We start from the raw sequence: 22,210 nt of genomic DNA, 5'->3' as shown, positions 1-22,210 counted from the left end.
GACACGTCCTTTTTCGAGCTTTTTTTTCCTATTAAAAGTGACTGCACTGAGTCGCCCACAGCGCAAGCAAGCTAATCAATTAAAACTGGCGCAGAGGACAACCTACCGATGATAGTGTAGAGGTAGACAGCAGGGGCTGCAGTAGCAGATGGCCAGTGTGGGAATGGGGACTTGTTCGCTTGTGCTAAGTCTCACTTCTGCGGAGCCTGGCGCTCTTGCGGTAATAAGCAGCTTTTCGCAGGTGGCATACAGGCACATCAACCATTTGTCTCCTGTTTACCGCCGAGCGAGGTGGTGCAGTGGTTAGACAATGGACTCGCATTCGGGAGGACGACGGTTCAATCCCGCGTCCGGCCATCCTGATTCAGGGTTTTCCGTGATTTCCCTACATCGCTCCAGGCAAATGCGGGGATGATTCCTTTGAAAGCGCACGGCAGACTTCTTTCCCCATCCACTGAGACCGATGACCTCGCTGTCTTCCTCCCCAAACAGCCCAACCCAACCCTCCTGTTTACCAGTGTAGCACAGTGTACAGCAGTCTTCGACACGTATCGCTGGGAATTAATTTTAATAACGTATGTTGCAAGGTAGAAAAAACTGTCATCAGTCACTTTTGTATGGTAATTTACACTACAGTTTGTAAAAAATAAAACAATCAGAAATAATATTTTGGAACACGTCATGATAAGAAGAAATGTAGAATAGCGGAACCGTTCAATGTTACGCAACGCGCAGACAATGTGAAGCTGTCATACGAAGTGTAAACGTGTAATCAAGTGCCACTACGCCTTTCCAACATGAAGGGGTGGATTATCTGCATGCGAGTGCGCTCAAATGATTGATGTCCAGGAGGCAAGTCTGTCATTTCGTGACATTGCTGCTTGTACATGGTGCACTGCTTCAATACTGACGGATGTGTGAAACGAGTGGAGAGAAGAGGGCCACACACTGCTCCAACATGGTCCTGGATGGCACAATGTGACCACATTGCGAGATGACCGCCATCTCGCCCGCTTGGCCATAACGGACAGAACAGCATCGACATAGCGCAGGCGCGAGTTGGAATACTGCAATGGGTGTGTATATGTCTGCATCGATAGTACGACGCTGTCTTCTGTAGGCTGGACTGGAAACATGTATGCCATTTCTTCAGCTCCCACTGATCAGAACCCACCAACACCGAGGATTCCAATTGGCACGTAAATGACGACACTGGCATGTTGAGTGCCAAAATGTAGTGTTCTCGGATGGGCCCACTTCATTTGTGGTATACTGATGGCCGCATATGCTTTCAACGCCAGCGCGGTGGACACAGTCGGGCAGACAGTCAGTTACTGAGCAGCGTAGTGGACAAATGCCAAGTGTGATAGTGTGGGGCGCCATTGCTTGCAACACGCGGTCTCACGACTTGAGGGCAATCTGAAAACCTAACGCTGCATCAAGGAAGTTAGCCTGAGGAACTTTCCCTCCTGCAGTCCTTTCTATATTCCATATTACAGCAGCACAACGCCTGGCCACATGAGGCGGGGAATGTGCAACCCTTCTTCGAAGAACGACGGGTACCTCTGCTTACCAGGCCTGCCAGTCCGCCTGACATGTCGCCCATCGAACATTGTCTGCGATATGGCCAGTCGGTAACTTCTTCGATCAGGTTCTCCTGCAGTCACAGATGATGATCTGTGGACGCGCCTACAAACCGGGTGGCAAAGTATTCTCCAGCAGATTATTCAGGTGCTCTTCCATGCCACGACACTAGCAGCAATGATGACGCAACTCAATACTGAATTTCCAAAGTCACAGTGCATTAAATGCTAATCATTTGTGCAGTTTCTCGTCCCTATTCGTTGAAATAAATTTCTTTATGGTCACATCTCAGTCTCGCTGTTACACTTTTTCCAAAGGGTAATGTATTTTGCCTTTACCAGTTTCAAGTTGGTTTGCCCGTCTCTAGACGAGGTCCAGGTTACCTTGCAATATGGCTGTTTGGTTGTGTGTTGGCGAAGCGAACGAATGTGAAAAAATAAAAAACGTTGTTGTTACGAGAGATTGAACTGCCTGATTTGTAACTTAGGCGCTAATGTGACAATTCGGCTGTAAGTGGCCGAAACCAACGAATATTAAAGCAAATTCTTTGGTTATAATGACAGACTGATTTGTATCTTAGCCAGAGGCTTACCTTTCGCTGGACTGTGACAGTTGGGCTGTGAGTTGGGGAAGCCAACGAATGTGAAAGCATAAACACCTGAAATTTCTTAAGCTACTCTTTTTTTTTTTTTTTTTTTTTTTTTTTGGTCATCAGTCTTCTGACTAGTTTGATGCGGCCCGCCACGAATTCCTTTCCTGTGCTAACCTCTTCATCTCAGAGTAGCACTTGCAACCTACGTCCTCAATTATTTGCTTGACGTATTCCAATCTCTGTCTTCCTCTACAGTTTTTGCCCTCTACAGCTCCCTCCAGTACCATGGAAGTCATTCCCTCACGTCTTAGCAGATGTCCTATCATCCTGTCCCTTCTCCTTATCAGTGATTTCCACATATTCCTTTCCTCTCCGATTCTGCGTAGAACCTCCTCATTCCTTACCTTATCAGTCCACCTAATTTTCAACATTCGTCTATAGCACCACATCTCAAATGCTTCGATTCTCTTCTGTTCCGGTTTTCCCACAGTCCATGTTTCACTACCATACAATGCTGTACTCCAGACGTACATCCTCAGACATTTCTTCCTCAAATTAAGGCCGATATTTGATATTAGTAGACTTCTCTTGGCCAGAAATGCCATTTTTGCCATAGCGAGTCTGCTTTTGATGTCCTCCTTGCACCGTCCGTCATTGGCTATTTTACTGCCTAGGTAGCAGAATTCCTTAACTTCATTGACTTCGTGGCCATCAATCCTGATGTTAAGTTTTCGCTGTTCTCATTTCTACTACTTCTCATTACCTTCGTCTTTCTCCGATTTACTCTCAAACCATATTGTGTACTCATTAGACTGTTCATTTCCGTTCAGCAGATCATTTAATTCTTCTTCACTTTCACTCAGGATAGCAATGTCATCAGTGAATCGTATCATTGATATCCTTTCACCTTGTATTTTAATTCCACTCCTGAACCTTTCTTTTATTTCCATCATTGCTTCCTCGATGTACAGATTGAAGAGTAGGGGCGAAAGTCTACAGCCTTGTCTTACACCCTTCTTAATACGAGCACTTCGTTCTTGATCGTCCACTCTTATTATTCCCTCTTGGTTGTTGTACATATTGTATATGACCCGTCTCTCCCTATAGCTTATCCCTACTTTTTTCAGAATCATGAACAGCTTGCACCATTTTATATTGTCGAACGCTTTTTCCAGGTCGACAAATCCTATGAAAGTGTCTTGATTTTTCTTTAGCCTTGCTTCCATTGTTAGCCGTAACGTCAGAATTGCCTCTCTCGTCCCTTTACTTTTCCTAAAGCCAATCTGATCGTCACCTAGCGCATTCTCAATTTTCTTTTCCATTCTTCTGTATATTATTCTTGTAAGCAGCTTCGATGCATGAGCTGTTAAGCTGATTGTGCGATAATTCTCGCACTTATCAGCTCTTGCCGTCTTCGGAATTGTGTGGATGATGCTTTTCCGAAAGTCAGATGGTATGTCGCCAGACTCATATATTCTACACACCAACGTGAATAATCGTTTTGTTGCCACTTCCCCCAATGATTTTAGAAATTCTGATGGAATGTTATCTATCCCTTCTGCCTTATTTGACCGTAAGTCCTCCAAAGCTCTTTTAAATTCCGATTCTAATACTGGATCCCCTATCTCTTCTACATCGACTCCTGTTTCTTCTTCTATCACATCAGACAAATCTTCACCCTCATAGAGGCTTTCAATGTATTCTTTCCACCTATCTGCTCTCTCCTCTGTATTTGACAGTGGAATTCCCGTTGCATTCTTAATGTTACCACCGTTGCTTTTAATGTCACCAAAGGTTGTTTTGACTTTCCTGTATGCTGAGTCTGTCCTTCCGACAATCATATCTTTTTCGATGTCTTCACATTTCTCCTGCAGCCATTTCGTCTTAGCTTCCCTGCACTTCCTACTTATTTCATTCCTCAGCGACTTTTATTTCTGTATTCCTGATTTTCCCCGAACATGTTTGTACTTCCTCCTTTCATCAATCAACTGAAGTATTTCGTCTGTTACCCATGGTTTCTTCGCAGCTACCTTCTTTGTACCTGTGTTTTCCTTCCCAACTTCTGTGATGGCCCTTTTTAGAGATGTCCATTCCTCTTCAACTGTACTGTCTACTGCGCTATTCCTTATTGCTGTACCTATAGCGTTAGAGAACTTCAAACGTATCTCGTCATTCCTTAGTGCTTCCATATCCCATTTCTTTGCGTATTGATTCTTTCTGACTAATGTCTTGAACTTCATCCTACTCTTCATCACTACTATATTGTGATCTGAGTCTATATCTGCTCCTGGGTACGCCTTACAATCCAGTATCTGATTTCGGAATCTCTGTCTGACCATGATGGATTCTAATTGAAATCTTCCCGTATCTCCCGGCCTTTTCCAAGTATACCTCCTCCTCTTATGATTCTTGAACAGGGTATTCGCTATTACTAGCTGAAACTTGTTACAGAACTCAATTAGTCTTTCTCCTCTTTCATTCCTTGTCCCAAGCCCATATTCTCCTGTAACCTTTTCCTTTACTCCTTCCCCTACAACTGCATTCCAGTCACCAATGACTATTAGATTTTCGTCCCTCTTTACATACTGCATTACCCTTTCAATATCCTCATACACTTTCTCTATCTGTTCATCTTCAGCTTGCGACGTCGGCATGTATACCTGAACTATCGTTGTCGGTGTTGGTCTGCTGTCGATTCTGATTAGAACAACCCGGTCACTGAACTGTTCACAGTAACATACCCTCTGCCATACCTTCCTATTCATAACGAATGCTACACTTGTTATACCATTTTCTGCTGCTGTTGATATTACCCGATACTCATCTGACCAGAAATCCTTGTCTTCCTTCCACTTCACTTCACTGACCCCTACTATATCTAGATTGAGTCTTTGCATTTCCCTTTTCAGATTTTCTAGTTTCCCTACCACGTTCAAGCTTCTGACATTCCACGCCCCGACTCGTAGAACGTTATCCTTTCGTTGATTATTCAATCTTTTTCTCATGGTAACCTCCCCATTGGCAGTCCCCTCCCGGAGATCCGAATGGGGGACTATTCCGGAATCTTTTGCCAATGGAGAGATCATCATGATACTTCTTCAATTACAGGCCACATGTCCTGTGGATACACGTTACGTGTCTTTAATGCAGTGGTTTCCATTGCCTTCTGCATCTTCATGTCGTTGATCATTGCTGATTCTTCCGCCTTTAAGGGCAATTTCCCACCCCTAGGACAAGAGAGTGCCCTGAACCTCTATCCGCTCCTCCGCCCTCTTTGACAAGGCCGTTGGCAGAATGAGGCTGACTTCTTATGCCGGAAGTCTTCGGCCGCCAATGCTGATTATTTATCAAAATTTAGGCAGTGGCGGGGATCGAACCCGGGACCGAAGGCGTTTTTGATTATGAATCAAAGAAGCTACCCCTTTTTTGTTTTTTTATTTTTTTTTATTTTTTATTTTTTTTAGACGCTACCCCTTTTTTTCTGCCTTAGACCGCTTTTATTTATTTTATTTTATTTTATTTTTTTTAAAGCCCCTTAGGAAAATGGTACTAAAAAAACCTAAGTGCCACCGCCACTTTTCAGCCTATAACAAAAAAAAAATCTGATCCACTTCAGGCGTTGGCTCCTAAGTAAACCCACCCCAGAGAGCTGCCTATATACCAGGGGAAATATGAGAAATCAAGGTTAGGGCTATCCCTTGCCACTTTTTTTTTTTTACATGATTACATTTAGGTAACGTGTACAAATGAGAATTCAAGTAACTAAGTGCTACAAGTAAGTGTCACAACAACAAAGGTGGCATAAAAGAGTCATCAAAAAATAAAAATATAAATCACTGATGTAATTCCAACTAAAAGTTTCTTCAATAATGTAACTGGTTCCACCTGGAGCCTCGCCATCGTTATCTGATATCTCCAATAGCGCCTTTGAAGGGCATCTGCAACGGAGGCATTCTGCTTCGTTAGCGCCGCAAGGAAAACAGCATCCTTGCAGCAGCTTGTCTCTTCCTTCGCTCATGGCTGACAAGGCAGAACGTTCAGCCATTAGTGTGATGCAGCACAGAACGTTAACCGCAGCTTGGCACTCCCCAGCTGAGTGGGGGGTTAACGAAAACGCTGCGCAAATAATTTGCGAAGAGCGTACGGTATTTCGGTGTGCGTTCGAGGACATTGTGAGCATTGTATAGGAACCACCAGTAATCAAGCTGCTCTTGCTCTCCGTCGCTAAAGATGTAGGCGACGGTAAGTCCTTTGAACCATGTAAGCGCATGATATTTTGCAACCGGAAAGTAAGTTTCATCGGGACAGAGCAGGGTCTGAGGTTCAATCATATCAGGTGTGACCCGGAGGTAACAAGCCAATATCTTCTGTGTTAGTCGCCAAACTCCGGACGATGATGCGCAAGTAAAACGATGTTCATCCCTAGACCACGGGTACTCTCTAAGCTACTCATACACATAAAATCATTCCATTTCCGCACAAGTGTCACAACCTGATAGGAACGTACGTGGAGAGATTTATGCAGTAGCCTCTGCCTCCAACAGCTAACGGCATGAATATAATCATACCTAGAAACTTGAACAATTTAGAAACCTTAGAAAGAGTCTCAGTAACAATAGGAAGACGCTCCTTTAAGGAGCACAATTTATTAATAAAAAATGGGGATCGTATGGCGAAACTGATCAGCCACTAGAGTTTACAAAGATACCCGATGTTCAGTTCAAAGTTATAATGATATCAACTTTAGAGTTACTGGAGAGGTGGCCTGAAGAGGTATCGGACAATCCAAACACGACTCAGAAGCTGCCGTTCTAGCTTTCATCTGCTACCATGCTAGTCCGTCTATTTAAGAAAGAGGACATGTGAAGCTTGGGTGGTAGCAAATGAGGTACTGGCGGAAGTAAAGCTTGGAGGGCAGCTACTGAGTCGTGCTTGGATACCTAAGTCGGTAGGGCATTTGCCTGCGAAAGGCAACGGTAACATGTTCTAGTCCCGGGCCAGCTCATAGTTTCGATCAGCTAGGAAATTTCGTTAACTGTGTTGCTCAAATTTAGACATGTCGGTATGTCTTACACGTATGAGCAAAGCCAGGCGAAGAGATGTTTACGTTATCGTGTCGATTCCACGTATTTGTTCGTCAATACTGAGTGGCCTTCAGCACTAGAAGAAAGCTAAATAGAAAAGTGATATTCATTGTTCGTTCACATTAAGGTGACCACCTGTCAAAAAGCCTAAAAACCACCTTTCTCCGCGCAGACCACTGCGAGATGTGCAAGAGAAGGGACCGTGAGGTTCTGAAAAGTATTGACAGGGGTGTGAAGCCATGCCGACTCCAGTGCATTTGGTTCAAATCTAGTGACTTTGGTGGCCATGGGAGTACAGTAAACCCATCCTGGTGCTCTTCAAACCACGCACGTACACTGTCAACTGGTTACAATCCCCTGCTGGTAGGCGCCTTTCGGCCGAGAAAAAAACTGCATGTAGGTTGATAAGGTCCCCTATGCTAGATGCACACTTGTGTTGATCCATTGTGCCCTCCAGGATGACCAAATCACCCAGGAAGTGCACAGAAACATTCGCCAGACTATAACACTCTTTTCTACCGACCTAGACCATTCCGACGGTTGTTGCAGGGAGTTTGCTTTTAGACGTTTCACGCCGTACTTGCCAACGACTATCCGTCTGATGGATAATAAAACGTGACTCATCTGGAAAAGCAATCTCTCGCCACTCATTGGACGTCCATTTCTAGTGTTGGCGAGCAAATTCCAGCCTTTGTCGCCAATGAACAACAGTCACAAGAGTGCACGAACAAGTCGCCCGCTGCAGAAGCGCATGTGAAGCCACGCTCGTTGTATGGCCGTTGAGTGCCCCCTTAGCTCATCTGGGCAGTCAGTTGCTCAACAGTTGCATGTCTGCTGGCCCACGCACATCTCCAAGGCAGTCGTTTACCTCTGTCATCTACTGTCCGTTGTCCGTTACAGTTGCCTCGGCCCCTGTTTAGCATAGTGCCATTTGTCCATGAAAAGTATTCTTTAACCGCGGCAGAACACGAAAAGTTTAAGCCGTTTCAGAAATTCTTCCAACCTTCCCAATGATCATGTCCTTTTGGTCGTCAGATAAATCATTTCGTTTCCGCATTGCGACAACTAATACACTGCTTTACGTTTCCCCCCAACATACTTCCTGTACCCTCCGCTGCTAGTGCTGCCATCTGTCGTCTGTGAGTGGTTATTTAACGTTGAATTCTAACGTTGGCGGTGGTATCATTAGCGTGACTAGTCCATGTGTATCTAAAGAAGTGTTCGGTATTAAGTATGGCACAATACCCACTTAAACAACCAAAGCCATTCTCTACGCTATGTACGAACAGTCTGAAAGCCACAGAACCACTTGAAAACACAGCATGGTAGGCGACAAGAAGCAGTCCAACGCCTTATCTTCAGTGCAAAGCATTGTCAGGTTTCTCAAATGACATAGACTGTCCTATTGTCCCATATGTCGGTCGGTGGAAAATAATTCAGAGCCAGCAACGGACAGTGTATTAGGGAACGATCGAAGCAGCGTGTGACATTGTTGGGTACTAGAAACATGGCTTCCAACAAACAGGCTGGACTGGCATTCGTGAGGACGACGGTTCAATCCCGCGTCCGGCCATCCTGATTTGGGTTTTCCGTGATTTCCCTAAATCGCTCCAGGCAAATGCCGGGATGGTTCCTTTGAAAGGGCACGGCCGACTTCCTTCCCCGTCCTTCCCTAATCCGATGAGACCGATGACCTCGCTGTCTGGTCTCCTCCCCCAAAACAACCCAATCCCAACCCAACAAACAGGAACAGAATAGTAATGCCGCTAGAGGAGCGAAAATCAAATGGCACAGCCTGTCGATAAATAGAGTACCGTGTGGTAATTCGTCATTCGAGGAGAAATAAAATGTGAAAAAAAAGTATGCTTAGGTATAGAAAGTGTAGGGCAACAATGCACCATCCATCATTTGGCACTGTTGTCTGGTGGTGCAGATGCATCCAGTGTGACCAGACATGTCGCAATAACGCCGATCGAAGTGGCACAAGCCGGCCGCTGTGGCACTTCAGTCCGGAACCGCATTGCTGCTACGGTCGCAGGTTCGAATCCTGCTTCGGGTATGTGTGTGATGCCCATAGGTTAGTTAGGTTTAAGTAGTTCTAAGTGTAGGGGCCTGATGACCTCAGATGTTAAGTCCCATTGTGCTTAGAGCCATTTGAACCATCTGAAGTGGCACATCTTTTGTCTGTGAAAAAGTAGGGTAACTAAAATGTGAAGATGCGTGCTGAGTTGTTGGAAGTGTACGAAAATAATGCCCGTCGTATGACTCACTGATCAGGTGGCGCAGATGCCTCTGTTGTGGTCAAACAAGTCGGAATGATGAAAATCGAAGTGAGATTTTAGCTGTCCGTGAGAAACTGCGAAAGTTGAGAGAATTGGGCTCGGTACTCGAACACCAGAATATCACAATCAGAGTGATATCGAAAAACTGGAGATCAGTCATGGATCAGTTTTGAACATCTTGCATGACGTTTTGAGCTGAATAAGGCCCTCGCCAGCAGCTTGCCCTGACTGCTGACACCTATTCAACAAAGTCTCCGAACCAACGAACAAGCGTAAACGTTACACCTGAGACAGAACATTCCAGAGGACTTCTTAGGCGCCTAATCGTCCTGGCCCAGGGCAGTGCATATCACTGTCATCCCGAGGCGAAGGAGCTAAGCAACAAGTACAGGGTGGCGCACGAATAGCTGGCACATCTAATATTGTCACGATACTTTCATTTCTGAAATGAAAATTTTCAAATTTAACACACATGTGACATGGCCCACGGAAATGCACTTCACTTCATCACGTGCTCAATTTGCACTCCATTGTAACGGACAGATTTACGAAGGCGAGTACACATATTCCTTACAATCTTGCGCCAGAAGTCTTCATTTATCTCGTTGCAGAATTGCACTGTCCGGGAACGCATTTCCATAATATTAGGTTACGACACACAAGGTACGAACTGGATCTTAATGCACAAAGTTTATATAGTTGCCATCTTTTGTTATCAACAGTTCTCTTGCCGTTTGACTGGCTGTGGGTCGATATGACGACGGTGGCAATCAAAGAGCTCATCTTGGCCGACGCATACCGATTTATACCTGAATGCACAGAGTTTCCATCATCCTGTTCAGAAGAGAGCCGTTTTGAACACGTTGGTACACAGAGCAAAAACTGTTTCTGACGACGACCACTTAAGATCCGAGATTAACCATCTGAAGGATGTGTTCCGAAAAAATGGCTATGGTGCACGCGATATAAAGGCAGCGTTCTCCAAAAGAAAAGGAAACGTGAAAATGCTGCACACTCACAGGATGAAACACCGATTGCGATTCTTCCTTTTTGTGGCGCGATTTCTAGCAAAATAGGAAGAGTCCTGCGTAGACGAGGTATAAGACCGATTTTTCGTCCTCCTAAGAAAATTAAGGAGATGATGCGCCCTGTTAAGGACAATCTCGGCCTCAAGGTCCCTGGAGTTTGTAATATCCCCTGTGAGTGTGGAAGCAATTATATAGGTCAGACGGATTCGTACCGTTTCCGAGCGCTGTGCAGAACACCAACGCCATATTAAAAATAGAGAACGGTAGAAATCGGCAATTGTGGAGCACAGCCTCACGAAGAAACATAAAATATTGTTCAATGAAACAAAAATTCTGTCCCATGTCTCCACGTACTGGGATTTTGTCATTAAGGAGGCTGTTGAAATAAGAATGAGCCAAAAGAACTTTAACCATGATAGCGGATACCATCTGAGCTGTGCATGGAAACGAGCGCTTGATGCAGAGAAGCAGCAGAGACGTTCCTTCCAAGGTTTACGTTACAACGGAAGCGGTGGCACCACCGGCGCACACAGTGACAACGTCTGCGACAGCAGTACGTAATCGCCGACCAATCATAAGTCGACCAAACAGAAGCCGTCACGGGCTATAAAAGAGGCTACCACAGCAGCAGTGAAACAGAAACCAGACTGTCGCCATGTTTTTTAATTGTGTGTCTACTATGTTACTTGTCTGACTCCTGTGTATTTTATTAATATTGCCAACCCCTTTTGCTTTCTGTTCTAACTTTCCGCATTTTTCCGCCATTTTACATTTTAAGTCACAGTTTTATCGCCTGTTTTTCTTGTTTCTTTCCTTCTTCCGTTTTTAAGAAAGTCTGTAGGCTGTACAGCAGCGTACTAAGCTGCTGCCAGCCTGCCCCCTTCGGGGGGAATTGAAAATCAATAAAGAAAAAAAAACAAAAACAAGACAAAAAAACCAGCAGTGAAGAGAGTCAGTTGCTCCTGACGATGACGATGGAGAAAATCGTCGAAAGCTCGAGATGTTATCCAGAACCGATGCGGCAAGAATACCGAGAATGCTTTACATGTAAGTGCCGTCGCGAAAAACTTCGTTCCCAGCATAATTCTTTAACTTCGCCTACTTCGTGATCACCAATGCTGATGTTAAGTTTCTTGCTGGTTTTATTTCCTCTACTTTTCATTACTATCACCTTTCTTCTATTCACTCTAAATCCATATTGTGTACTCATTAGACTGCTCATTCCATTCTGCATTTCCTGTAATTCTTCTTCACACTAATGTCCTTTCACCTTCAATTTCAACTTCACTCTTCAACCTTACTTTTATTTCCGTCATTGCTTCTTCGATGTTCAGATTGAACAGTAGGGGCTAAAGACTACATCCCTGTCTTACACCCTTTTCAAAAAAATGGTTCAAATGGCTCTGAGCACTATAGGACTCAACTGCTGAGGTCATAAGTCCCCTAGAACTTAGAACTACTTAAACCTAACTAACCTAAGGACAACACACACATCCATGCCCGAGGCAGGATTCGAACCTGCGACCGTAGCGGTCGCGCGGTTCCAGACTGTAGCGCCAGAACCGCTCGGCCACCAGACACCCTTTTCAATCCTAGCATTTCGTTCTTAGTCTTCCACTCTTATTTCTCTCTCTTGGCTCTTGCACATATTGTATATTACCCGTCTGGTCCTATACCTTAATCCTAATTTTCTAAGCATTTCAAATATCTTGCACCATTTGACATTGTCAAAATTTTTTCCAGGTCGATTGATCCTATGAACGTGTCTTGTTTTTTCTTTAGTTTTGCTTCTGTTATCAACTGCAACGTCAGAACTATCTGGTGCCTTTACCTTTTCTAAAGCCAAACTGATCGTCATATAATACATCCTCGGTTTTCTTTTCCATGCTTTTGCACATTATTCTTGTCAGGGTATTGGATGCATGAACTGTAAAGCTGATTATAAGATAACTCGCGCACTTTTAAGCTCTTGTAGTCTTCGCAATTGTGTGGATGATGCTTTTCAGATAGTTTGTTGATATATCGCCAATCGAATACATTCTACACACCAACTTAAATAGTCGTTTTTTCACTTCTCCCAGTGATTTTAGAAATTCTGATGAAATCTCATCTATCATCTCTGCCATATTTCGTCTTACGTCTTCCAAATTATGGTTGTAACACTGGGTCCCCTATCTCTTCCGTATCGACTCCTGTTCCTTCTTTTATTAAGTCAACAGACAGGACTTCCCCATCACAGAGCCCTTATATGTATTCTTTCCACCTACCTGCTCTCTCCTCTGCATTTAACAGTGGAATTCCCATTGCATTCTTAATGTTACCACCCTTGCTTTTAATTTCACTGAAGATAGTTTCGACATTAATATACGCTGAGTTAGTCCTTCCGACAATCACTAGTTTCAATTTCTTCACATTTTTCATGCAGCCATTTCGTGTTATCTTAACTGTATTTCCGGTTTATTTCATTCCTGAGTGACTTCTATATATGTATGCCTGAAATTTCCTAAGCATTTCTGTACTTCCTTCTTCCATCGATCAACTGAAGTATTTCTTTTGTCGTCCATGGTTTCTTCGCAGCTGCCTTCATTTTATCTTCCGTTTTCTCCCCAGTCTCTGTGATTTTTCATTTTTGGAGATGTCCATTCCTCTCCAACTAAGCTGCCTATCCAGCTATTCTTTATCGCAGTATCTACAGCCTTAGAGAACTTCAATCGCATTTCTTCGTTCCTTAGTACTCCCTTATCCCTCTTATTTGCTCGTTAATTCTTCCTGACCAGTCTCTTAAACTTCAGCCTACTCTTCATCGCTACTGGGCACTCCTGACAATGCAGTATCTAATTCCGAAATCCTTGCCTGACCATGATGTACTGTAACTGAAGTGCTCCCGTATCTTACGGCCATTTCCAAGTTCACCCCTCCTTATGTGATTCCTGAAGAGAGTATTAGCTACTACTAGCTTAAATTTATTGCAGAACTCTATTATTCTTTCTCCTCTATCACTCCTAGTGCTATGTCCGTATTCTCCTGTAACTCTTTCTTCTACTCCTTCCCCTACAACCGCATTTCAGTCTCTCATGACTACTGAATTTTCATCTCCCTTTATGTAGTGAATTATCCGTTCAAAATCCTCATCTACTTTGTCTGCCTCTTCATCATCAGCTTGCGACGCCGGCGTGTATACCTGAACTATCGCTGTCGTTGTCGGTTTACTGGCGATTCTGAACAACCCTGCCACTGAACTCCTCACATTAACTCACTCTCTACACTACCTTCCAATTGATTACGAAATTTACTGGCGTTATAATATTTGCTGTTGTTGATGATATTACACTATAGTCATCTGTCCAGAAATCCTTCTCTCCTTTCCATTTCAGTTCACGGAGAGCCACTGTATCTAGATTGAGCCTTAGCCTTTCACTTTTCATATTTCCTAGATTCCCTACCACGTTCAAACTTCTGAATTTCCATTCGCCACTCGTGTAATGCTATCCTTTCGTTGGTTTTTTTAGTTCTGCAATCTACATCCTCAATTATTTTCTGGATATATTTAAATCTCTGTCTTTCTTTGCTGCTGCCACTAGTGCTATGGAAGTTATTTCCTAATATCCCTTGAATCACATGACAGTGTCCATTAGTTTGTCCCTTATGTTAAGGTCGACAGCAATCTTGAAATTACTGTTTACATCCTTAGTTTCTAATTTCTCAACCTGAAAATTGCTATAAATTGTAGTAATTTTATTAAGCAAATGTAGAAAGTAAGTAATCAGCAATAAGAAAGAGGGTGGGAGTTCTACGTGGAACCACGGAATGTGGAGAGACCCTTTCTTCATAGCGACAGATAGAGTGCTGAAGGGAAATCGCTATAGTTTATCCACAGCTAGGAGGAAGGAATGTTATTCGGTAAAATACTGGTAACACGTAGTGTTTGTTACTGTATGTAGCTTGGAGGAGGGATTCGGGGTCTGTAACAGCGTCACTGTGACTAAGCTCTGTCTTACGCTAAAAAGTACGGAGACGAGAGTCACCAGAGACGAATAAAGAATTTTCCCTTTCAGTTTATATTCTGATGTAGTAGTTAATCATTTCCCCTTCAAATGTTTTCATTTAAAAAGTATTATCACAGTATTTGGAGCGTGCTCCATAACCTTTTGTGAACTTACTTTCTTGTATCGACTCGTTGAGCGGAGTGTGTGGAGCAGGCCATTGTTACCCACGAGATACGTTGTTCTCCAACATTCACGACCTAATATGTTGTTGTTGTTGTTGTGCCTTCAGTCCTGAGACTGGTTTGATGCAGCTCTCCATGCTACTCTATCCTGTGCAAGCTTCTTAATCTCCCAGTACCCACTGCAACCTACATCCTTCTGAATCTGCTTAGTGTATTCATCTCTTGGTCTCCCTCTACGATTTTTACCCTCCACGCTGCCCTCCAATGCTAAATTTGTGATCCCTTGATGCCTCAGAACATGCTCTACCTACCAGTCCATTCTTATAGTAAAGTTGTACCACAAACTCCTCTTCTCCCCTATTCTATTCAATACCTCCTCATTAGTTAAGTGATCTACCCATCTAATCTTCAGCATTCTTCTGTAGCACCACATTTCGAAAGCTTCTATTCTCTTCTTGTCCAAACTATTTATCGTCCATGTTTCACTTCCATACATGGCTACACTCCATACAAATACTTTCAGAAACGACTTCCTGACACTTAAATCTATACTCGATGTTAACAAATTTCTGTCCTTCAGAAACGCTTTCCTTGCCATTGCCAGTCTACATTTTGTATCCTCTCTACTTCGACCATCATAAGTTATTTTGCTCCCCAAATAGCAAAACTCCTTTACTACTTTAAGTGTCTCATTTCCTAATCTAATTCCCTCAGCATCACCCGACTTAATTCGACTATATTGCATTATCCGTGTTTTGATTTTGTTGATGTTCATCTTATATCCTTCTTTCAAGACACTGTCCATTCCGTTCAACTGCTCTTCCAAGTCCTTTGCTATCTCTGACAGAATTACAATGCCATCGGCGAACCTCAAAGTTTTTGTTTCCTCTCCATGGATTTTAATACCTACTCCGAATTTTTCTTTTGTTTCCTTTACTGCTTGCTCAATATACAGATTGAATAACATCGGGGAGAGGCTACAACCCTGTCTCACTCCCTTCCCAACCACTGCTTCCCTTTCATGCCCCTCGACTCTTATAACTGCCATCTGGTTTCTGTACAAATTGTAAATAGCCTTTCACTCCCTGTATTTTACCCCTGACACCTTTTGAATTTGAAAGAGGCCTAATATAGATCTCCACAAAGCAAGTGTCTCCATGACATCTCTTTGTACGCTGAGTCGCCTGGTCTTCCTAGGCTATGAACTTGCAGACAGTCCCGCCAAGGACGAAGTCACAATGAAAACATTACAGCTGACGGCCCTAGGCACTAACTTTCACTCACATTTCGCATGGGAGACGCAATGGCAAAATACTGCATATACCAACAAACTTCGAGTGGTCGAAGGGACCAGTAAGGAGTGGCGAACTTCACTACAAGCCTATGTCAAAGCAGCAGACGTCTTACACGACTTACGTATTGTCATTCCAAATTTTCACATGAATATCTCTTGCAACTAGAGACCCTCCTGTTAACCCACTCGAAAAGAAAAATGGCTTTAAACAGTATGGGATTTAACATCTGAGGTCATCAGTCCCCTAGACTTAGAACTACTGAAACCTAACTAACCTAAGGACAACACACACATCCATGCCCGAGGCAGGATTGGAACCTGCGACCGTAGCAGCAGCACGGTTCAGGACTGAAGCGCCTAGAATCGCTCGGCCACAGCGTACCCCACTCCACTACAGTGCACATGTGGAGGACTTCTGAAAGTGCTTCATATTGTTTTATAAAACCACTACAAACTACCAAGTCAAAAGCATCCCCTAAGCCTAAATTTACCACTAGATGTCACTAGAGTTGAAGTCACGAGTCTTAAGGGAAGCGGGGAGTGTGGTGTTGTCATCAGGAAGCAGCAACAGCATAATACGTCAGCCAGCAGAATTCAGTGACATCGAACGCGAACTGTTCATTGGATGTCAACTGGGTAATAAAACTATAAGGAAAAGCAGCCCAAGACGACTGTTAGTGACGTGATTGTGGAGTGGAAACGCGAGGGAACAACGACATTTACACCAAGACAAGACAGACCTCAAATAATGACTGACAAGGAGCACCAAGCACTGCAGACAGCAGCTGTAAGAAATCGCATGACGACAGCGGAAGGAATCGTATTGGCAGTTCCTAACTGCCACCAGCAATCCAGTTACCACCACTACTGCTCACAAGGGGCTAAAATAAAGGGGTGCGATGGTCGATCAGCTCCTCATAAGCTAGACATTTGTGTGAAACATGGAATGAACAGTCTAATGAGTACACAGTATGGTTTGAGAGTAAATCGGAGAAAGACGTAGGTAATGAGAAGCAGTAGAAATGAGAACAGCGAGAAACTTAACATCAGGATTGATGGTCGCCAAGTCAATGAAGTTAAGGAATTCTGCAACCTAGGCAGTAAAATAGCCAATGACGGACGGAGCAAGGAGGACATCAAAAGCAGACTCGCTATGGCAAAAAAGGCATTTCTGGCCAAGAGAAGTCTACTAATATCAAATACCGGCCTTAATTTGAGGAAGAAATTTCTGAGGATGTACGTCTGGAGTACAGCATTGTGTGGTAGTGAAACATGGACTGTGGAAAAACCGGAACAGAAGAGAATCGAAGCATTTGAGATGTGGTGCTATAGACGAATGTTGAAAATTAGGTGGACTGATGAGGTAAGGAATGAGGAGGTACTACGCAGAATCGGAGAGGAAAGGAATATGTGGAAAACACTGGTAAGGAGAAGAGACAGGATGATAGGAGATCTGCTAAGACATGAGGGAATGACTTCCATGGTACTAGAGGGAGCTGTAGAGGGCAAAAACTGCAGAGGAAGACATAGACTGGAATACGTCAAGCAAATAATTGAGGACGTAGGTTGCAAGTGCTACTCTGAGATGAAGAGGTTAGCACAGGAAAGGAATTCGTGGCTGGCAGCATCAAACCAGTCAGTAGACTGATGACCAAAAAAATTGTGTAGTCAATGCTAAGCGGCACTTAAGGTTGTCGAAGGAGGGATGCCATTGGACACTGCATGACTGCAAATGAGTGATTTGGGTGATGTATCACGCTGTACCCTGTGGCAGTCCGATGGAGGGATTTGGATTTGGCGAGTGCCTAGAATGCAAAGAGTTAAGCACAGACGAGGTGATATTACAGTATGAGGGTGTTTTTCATGGCTAGGATGATTCCCATATTGCCTTTAAGGAAACGTTAAATTCGCAGCGATATGAACATATTTTACAACGTTGTATTCTGCGTGCAGTAGAGAAACAGTTTGGAGAACATGATTGTTTATGTCAGCATGATAATGCACACTGTCATAAAGCAAATCCCGATCTCATTCAAACAGTAAACCTTCACTCCGCACTTTAGCGTCCAACATCACTACCTGCCCTGGTTTCGGCTCTTGAGGGAGAACGGGCTGCCATTCGTTCACAGATATTCAGACACCTCATTGTAAGAGTCCCACCAGAGTTCTAGCCATCATAAAGGCGAAGAGTGGACACACGCCATACTGATGCCGACCAATAGGCGTCTAAATATTTCTGATCGGATAGCGTACATTTTACGTATTGATGTGAGCGGGGAGTGGACACAGAGGGAAGCCGTACCGTAGTAGAAAGTGCACTCTAAAGAGGGTCACCAGTTTCACGCTGGCACGTTACTCCCCATTTGCTTTTTGATCTTGTTAACTTTTACCAGAACTACGGGCGAACTGCTTCTTCCTTTAATCGACCCCGTGACAGCGAAACACGAAAAGTTTGAATCAACATGAAAAGAGCAGTAACCTTGGAAATCTTTCACAAACCTCAAGGTAGTGATAATAGTTAACTCCTTTTAAATAATAATCATCAACATTATCATAGAAGTGAACAAGAGTGATGTTCGTCCCATTTTATTTATTGTTGCCAATCTTCTGGCGTTGATGTCCGTGCAGTTCGACGAACCCACAAACGGATGCTTGGTCTTCGAGACTGTCAGAAGAGGTGCCTGATGATTTGTAGTCACACAATTATCCTTGTCTGACTGGGCGAATCTTCCATACTGCGACTGGTGACAGAATTAGTTTCAGTTGAAGTTACTGATCGGAGGTACTGAAATCAGCTGAACGTGATTATCTTCATTTAGGTGGCTAAATAAAGCGGTGGTGCGCGACAGCTTCTCTAATTTATCCCTGGGTATTAGAACAGGGCAGAAAACGCCTTCAGTGGAGAAACAGACCACCCTAACAGCCAACGGCGCCTCAGCAGTCCACACGAACGAGTTCAGCGGCGTCAGTCATGGAGCCCGCCAAGCGCCTAATCAGCCAGGCATTGTCCGCACAGATGCCCGCGTTCGCCACGGCGAGAGAAGACGGCGTGGGTCCGAAGTGCCGTGTTGGGAAAAGAAAAAAAAAAAGAAACAACAAACAGAAAAAAGGAGAGGACGTGCGAGACAGCAAACTGCAGCCACAGTTCTCTCGCCCTGTCCGCTTCGCCGTGCGTTTCAGCATTGTCCACTCTACGAGCTCTCTGTGTCGGAGAAACGCACGCGTGCTTTGGTTATCCATCACTTGCTGCACCCCTTTCCCCGTGTAGATGCGGATATGAGTTTGTTCTGTTGTGCCTGGGCGCAGACGTGCGCCGTGTGTGTGTGTGTGTGTGTGTGTGTGTGTGTGTGTGTGTGTGTGTGTGTGCGTGGCGGAAGAGGAACGAGGAACAGACAGAGAGAGAGAGAGAGAGAGAGAGAGAGAGAGGAGGCTGTGACTTGGCCTGCAGTAAGCTGGCGGAACACGACGTTCTGTGCCGAGGCGGGCGGCGGGAATTTCACGCGCCTCGCCGATACGCAGCGTCCACCTCTTCGCCCTCAGCAGCGCGCGACAACCGCTCTCGCCTTCCTTGCATTCCTCTCAGGTCCCTGCGTGCGAATTCCCCAGCGTTCACTCTCAGCGGCAGACCGGACCAGACTATATGAGTACTACATTCATTCCTTTATCTTGAGCGTACATATCTTCTTTGTGGTATCATCATCATCATCATTTTGAACAGGTTCGTCGGCCAGTGTAGCCGAGCGGCTCTAGGCGCTTGAGTCTGGAACCGTGGAACCGTTACGGTCGCAGGTTGGAATCCTGCCTCGGGCATGGATGTGTGTGATGTCCTTAGGTTCGTTAGGTTTAAGTAGTTCTAAGTTCTAGGGGACTGATGACCTCAGAAGTTAAGTCCCATAGTGCTCAGAGCCATTTGAACCATTTTGAACAGGTTCTAGCTCCAGGCTGGGTCTATTTGTATCATAAGCTTCGTCAACTAGTCCTGTTTTCATACCATATTACTCCATTCACTCTAGTTCAGTCCTCGCGTATTTTTTCAACACAATCTTCCACGTCCGTCAGTCTTCTATTCCTTGGTCTCCCTCTTGATCGCTTCCTTCGCATCTTCGTCCCATGTTTCGTCTTTGGAATCCTCTAGTTTTCCATTCTATTTAAGTGTCCGTATCATCTTAGACTTGATCTTCATTTTCTGCTCTGCAAGGGTTCCTCTTTCACTATTTCCCTTAGCCTTTCATACCTCACCCTATCACTCCTTGTTACTACCGAGATGCGTCGGTGCGTCCTCGTAACGACCTACGGGTCTGGCCACCTTAAAAATGTTCTCCAATGACGGAGATACAATTACGGTGAACCTTCCTGTAACTTACAGTCCCTAATCTATCTTTTTCTAGGGGTACGCTCAGAAATACTTGTTTTCCATTCTTTATCATGTGTTTTTACTACTTCTGGGGAACTTCATTTCACATGTCTGTAATCTGGTTACATCTCTTTACTTCACTGCCCATATTTCAGATGCATAGGTCAATACTCAGTGTATCTCTACTTTGCTTTTTTTATGAGACGTTCTTGTACCAAACCACACTTCGCAGGAATGTTTCTGCTTATCTGCTATATTCACAGCTCTGTTTCCGGTATCTTCCATTTTCCTCTGTCACATTTCCAAGTAATTGACACATTCCATCTTCTTCAGTTTTTCACCCCTAGTCCTTATATCGCTAATTACATTATCTTTCTTTCTAATTGTACCAGAATCTCAGATTTGTTCACCTGTCAGTTTCTTCCCAAGCATCCAGCTGTTCCTGAATTCCTCCTCCCCGTTTCTCCAGATCATCAACTCATCCGCGAACATCATTGATTTCATCTTATCTTCTCCAGTTTTTTCTGCCACCTTAGTCGTTATCTCATCCAAGACCACAACGAGTAGGAGAGGAGACAATGCGCCACTCTGTTTCCAAACATTTGTTTGCTGGAACCAATCCGTCCTTTCATTTTCTACTTCCACATAACTCAGACTTTTACAATACATCTTCTCCACTCTGTTTGTTGTCTGTTTTGGTATTCCCTTCTTTTATAGTGCTCCCCACACTTTCTTTCTACAAACGCTATCAAATGCCTTTTCTCTATCGACAGAGGCCATCACGATGTCTTCCCCTAATTCATAGTTGTGTTCCTGGAGTTGCCTCACTGCAAATATGAGGTCAACAATTGACCTCCCAGGTCTTAAGCCATTCTGTTCCTCTCAATTTGTTCTCAAGCTTTGTTCGGATTCTGCTTTCCAGGATCTTTTTGTGTACCTTGGCAGACTGTGAGATCAGTGGGACTCTCTTGTAGATTCTGCAATCCCTCATACTACCTTCCTTGAATATGGGGAGAGTTAGTGCCCTCTTCCAATCTTCTGGAGCCGTGTTCTTATTCCACATCAGCCTTATCATACAATACAGCCACTGTTTCCCAACCTCCCGAACTGTGACTGTGCGCCAGTAGCTCTGCAGAAGTTCCGGTCACTCAAAGGTATGAAAAAAGGTGCCAAGGGTTTGGAGAAAATAATTACAAAAATCGAAAAGACAGATTCTCATTAAGTCCTACGTGGCAGGGTAAGGGAAAACAACTGATCCGACGTCAGCACTGCAGGATTGCTCGAGCGGTAGTACTCAAACATGCAGCGCACGGGGAATTGCTCGACCTTTGGACATGCCTGTGGGCAGAGAGCATAATATTCTACGATACATCCTGTATTGCTATCCATATATAAGTTGGTTAGTGCTGACCTGGCAAAACGTTTTCTCTAGAATTCCTTTCTCGCATGAAAGTGGACATTGAATAGCCATGGAACATATGCCAGAAGCCTGGTGTGATTTGAACACATTGTCTTTCTTATCAGGTGTTCAATGGGCATCCCGATTAGGCTGATGGCGAATCTCTCGCTCCAGATCATATAAAATGATAGATTACCGCCATGTAGCTAAAAGACTACATATAAAGTCAACTGCCGCGCACATCATACGTTCACTAACTCATCAGGAGCCTCGCCTATTGCTTCTGATTGGAAGACTAGGGCATTTCAGTTGAATAATTCACGTTAACGATTGCTGAATGGCAGAGTTCGATCTGATAAAATAATATCCATTCAAACAGTGTGTAAAGATTAGTCATGACACATAAACGTCGATGTTATTAAACA

The sequence above is a fragment of the Schistocerca piceifrons genome, chromosome 8, assembly GCF_021461385.2.
Source record: "Schistocerca piceifrons isolate TAMUIC-IGC-003096 chromosome 8, iqSchPice1.1, whole genome shotgun sequence".
In the NCBI taxonomy this organism is placed as follows: Eukaryota; Metazoa; Arthropoda; class Insecta; order Orthoptera; family Acrididae; genus Schistocerca; species Schistocerca piceifrons.
Note: the sequence above shows the minus strand (reverse complement) of the source record.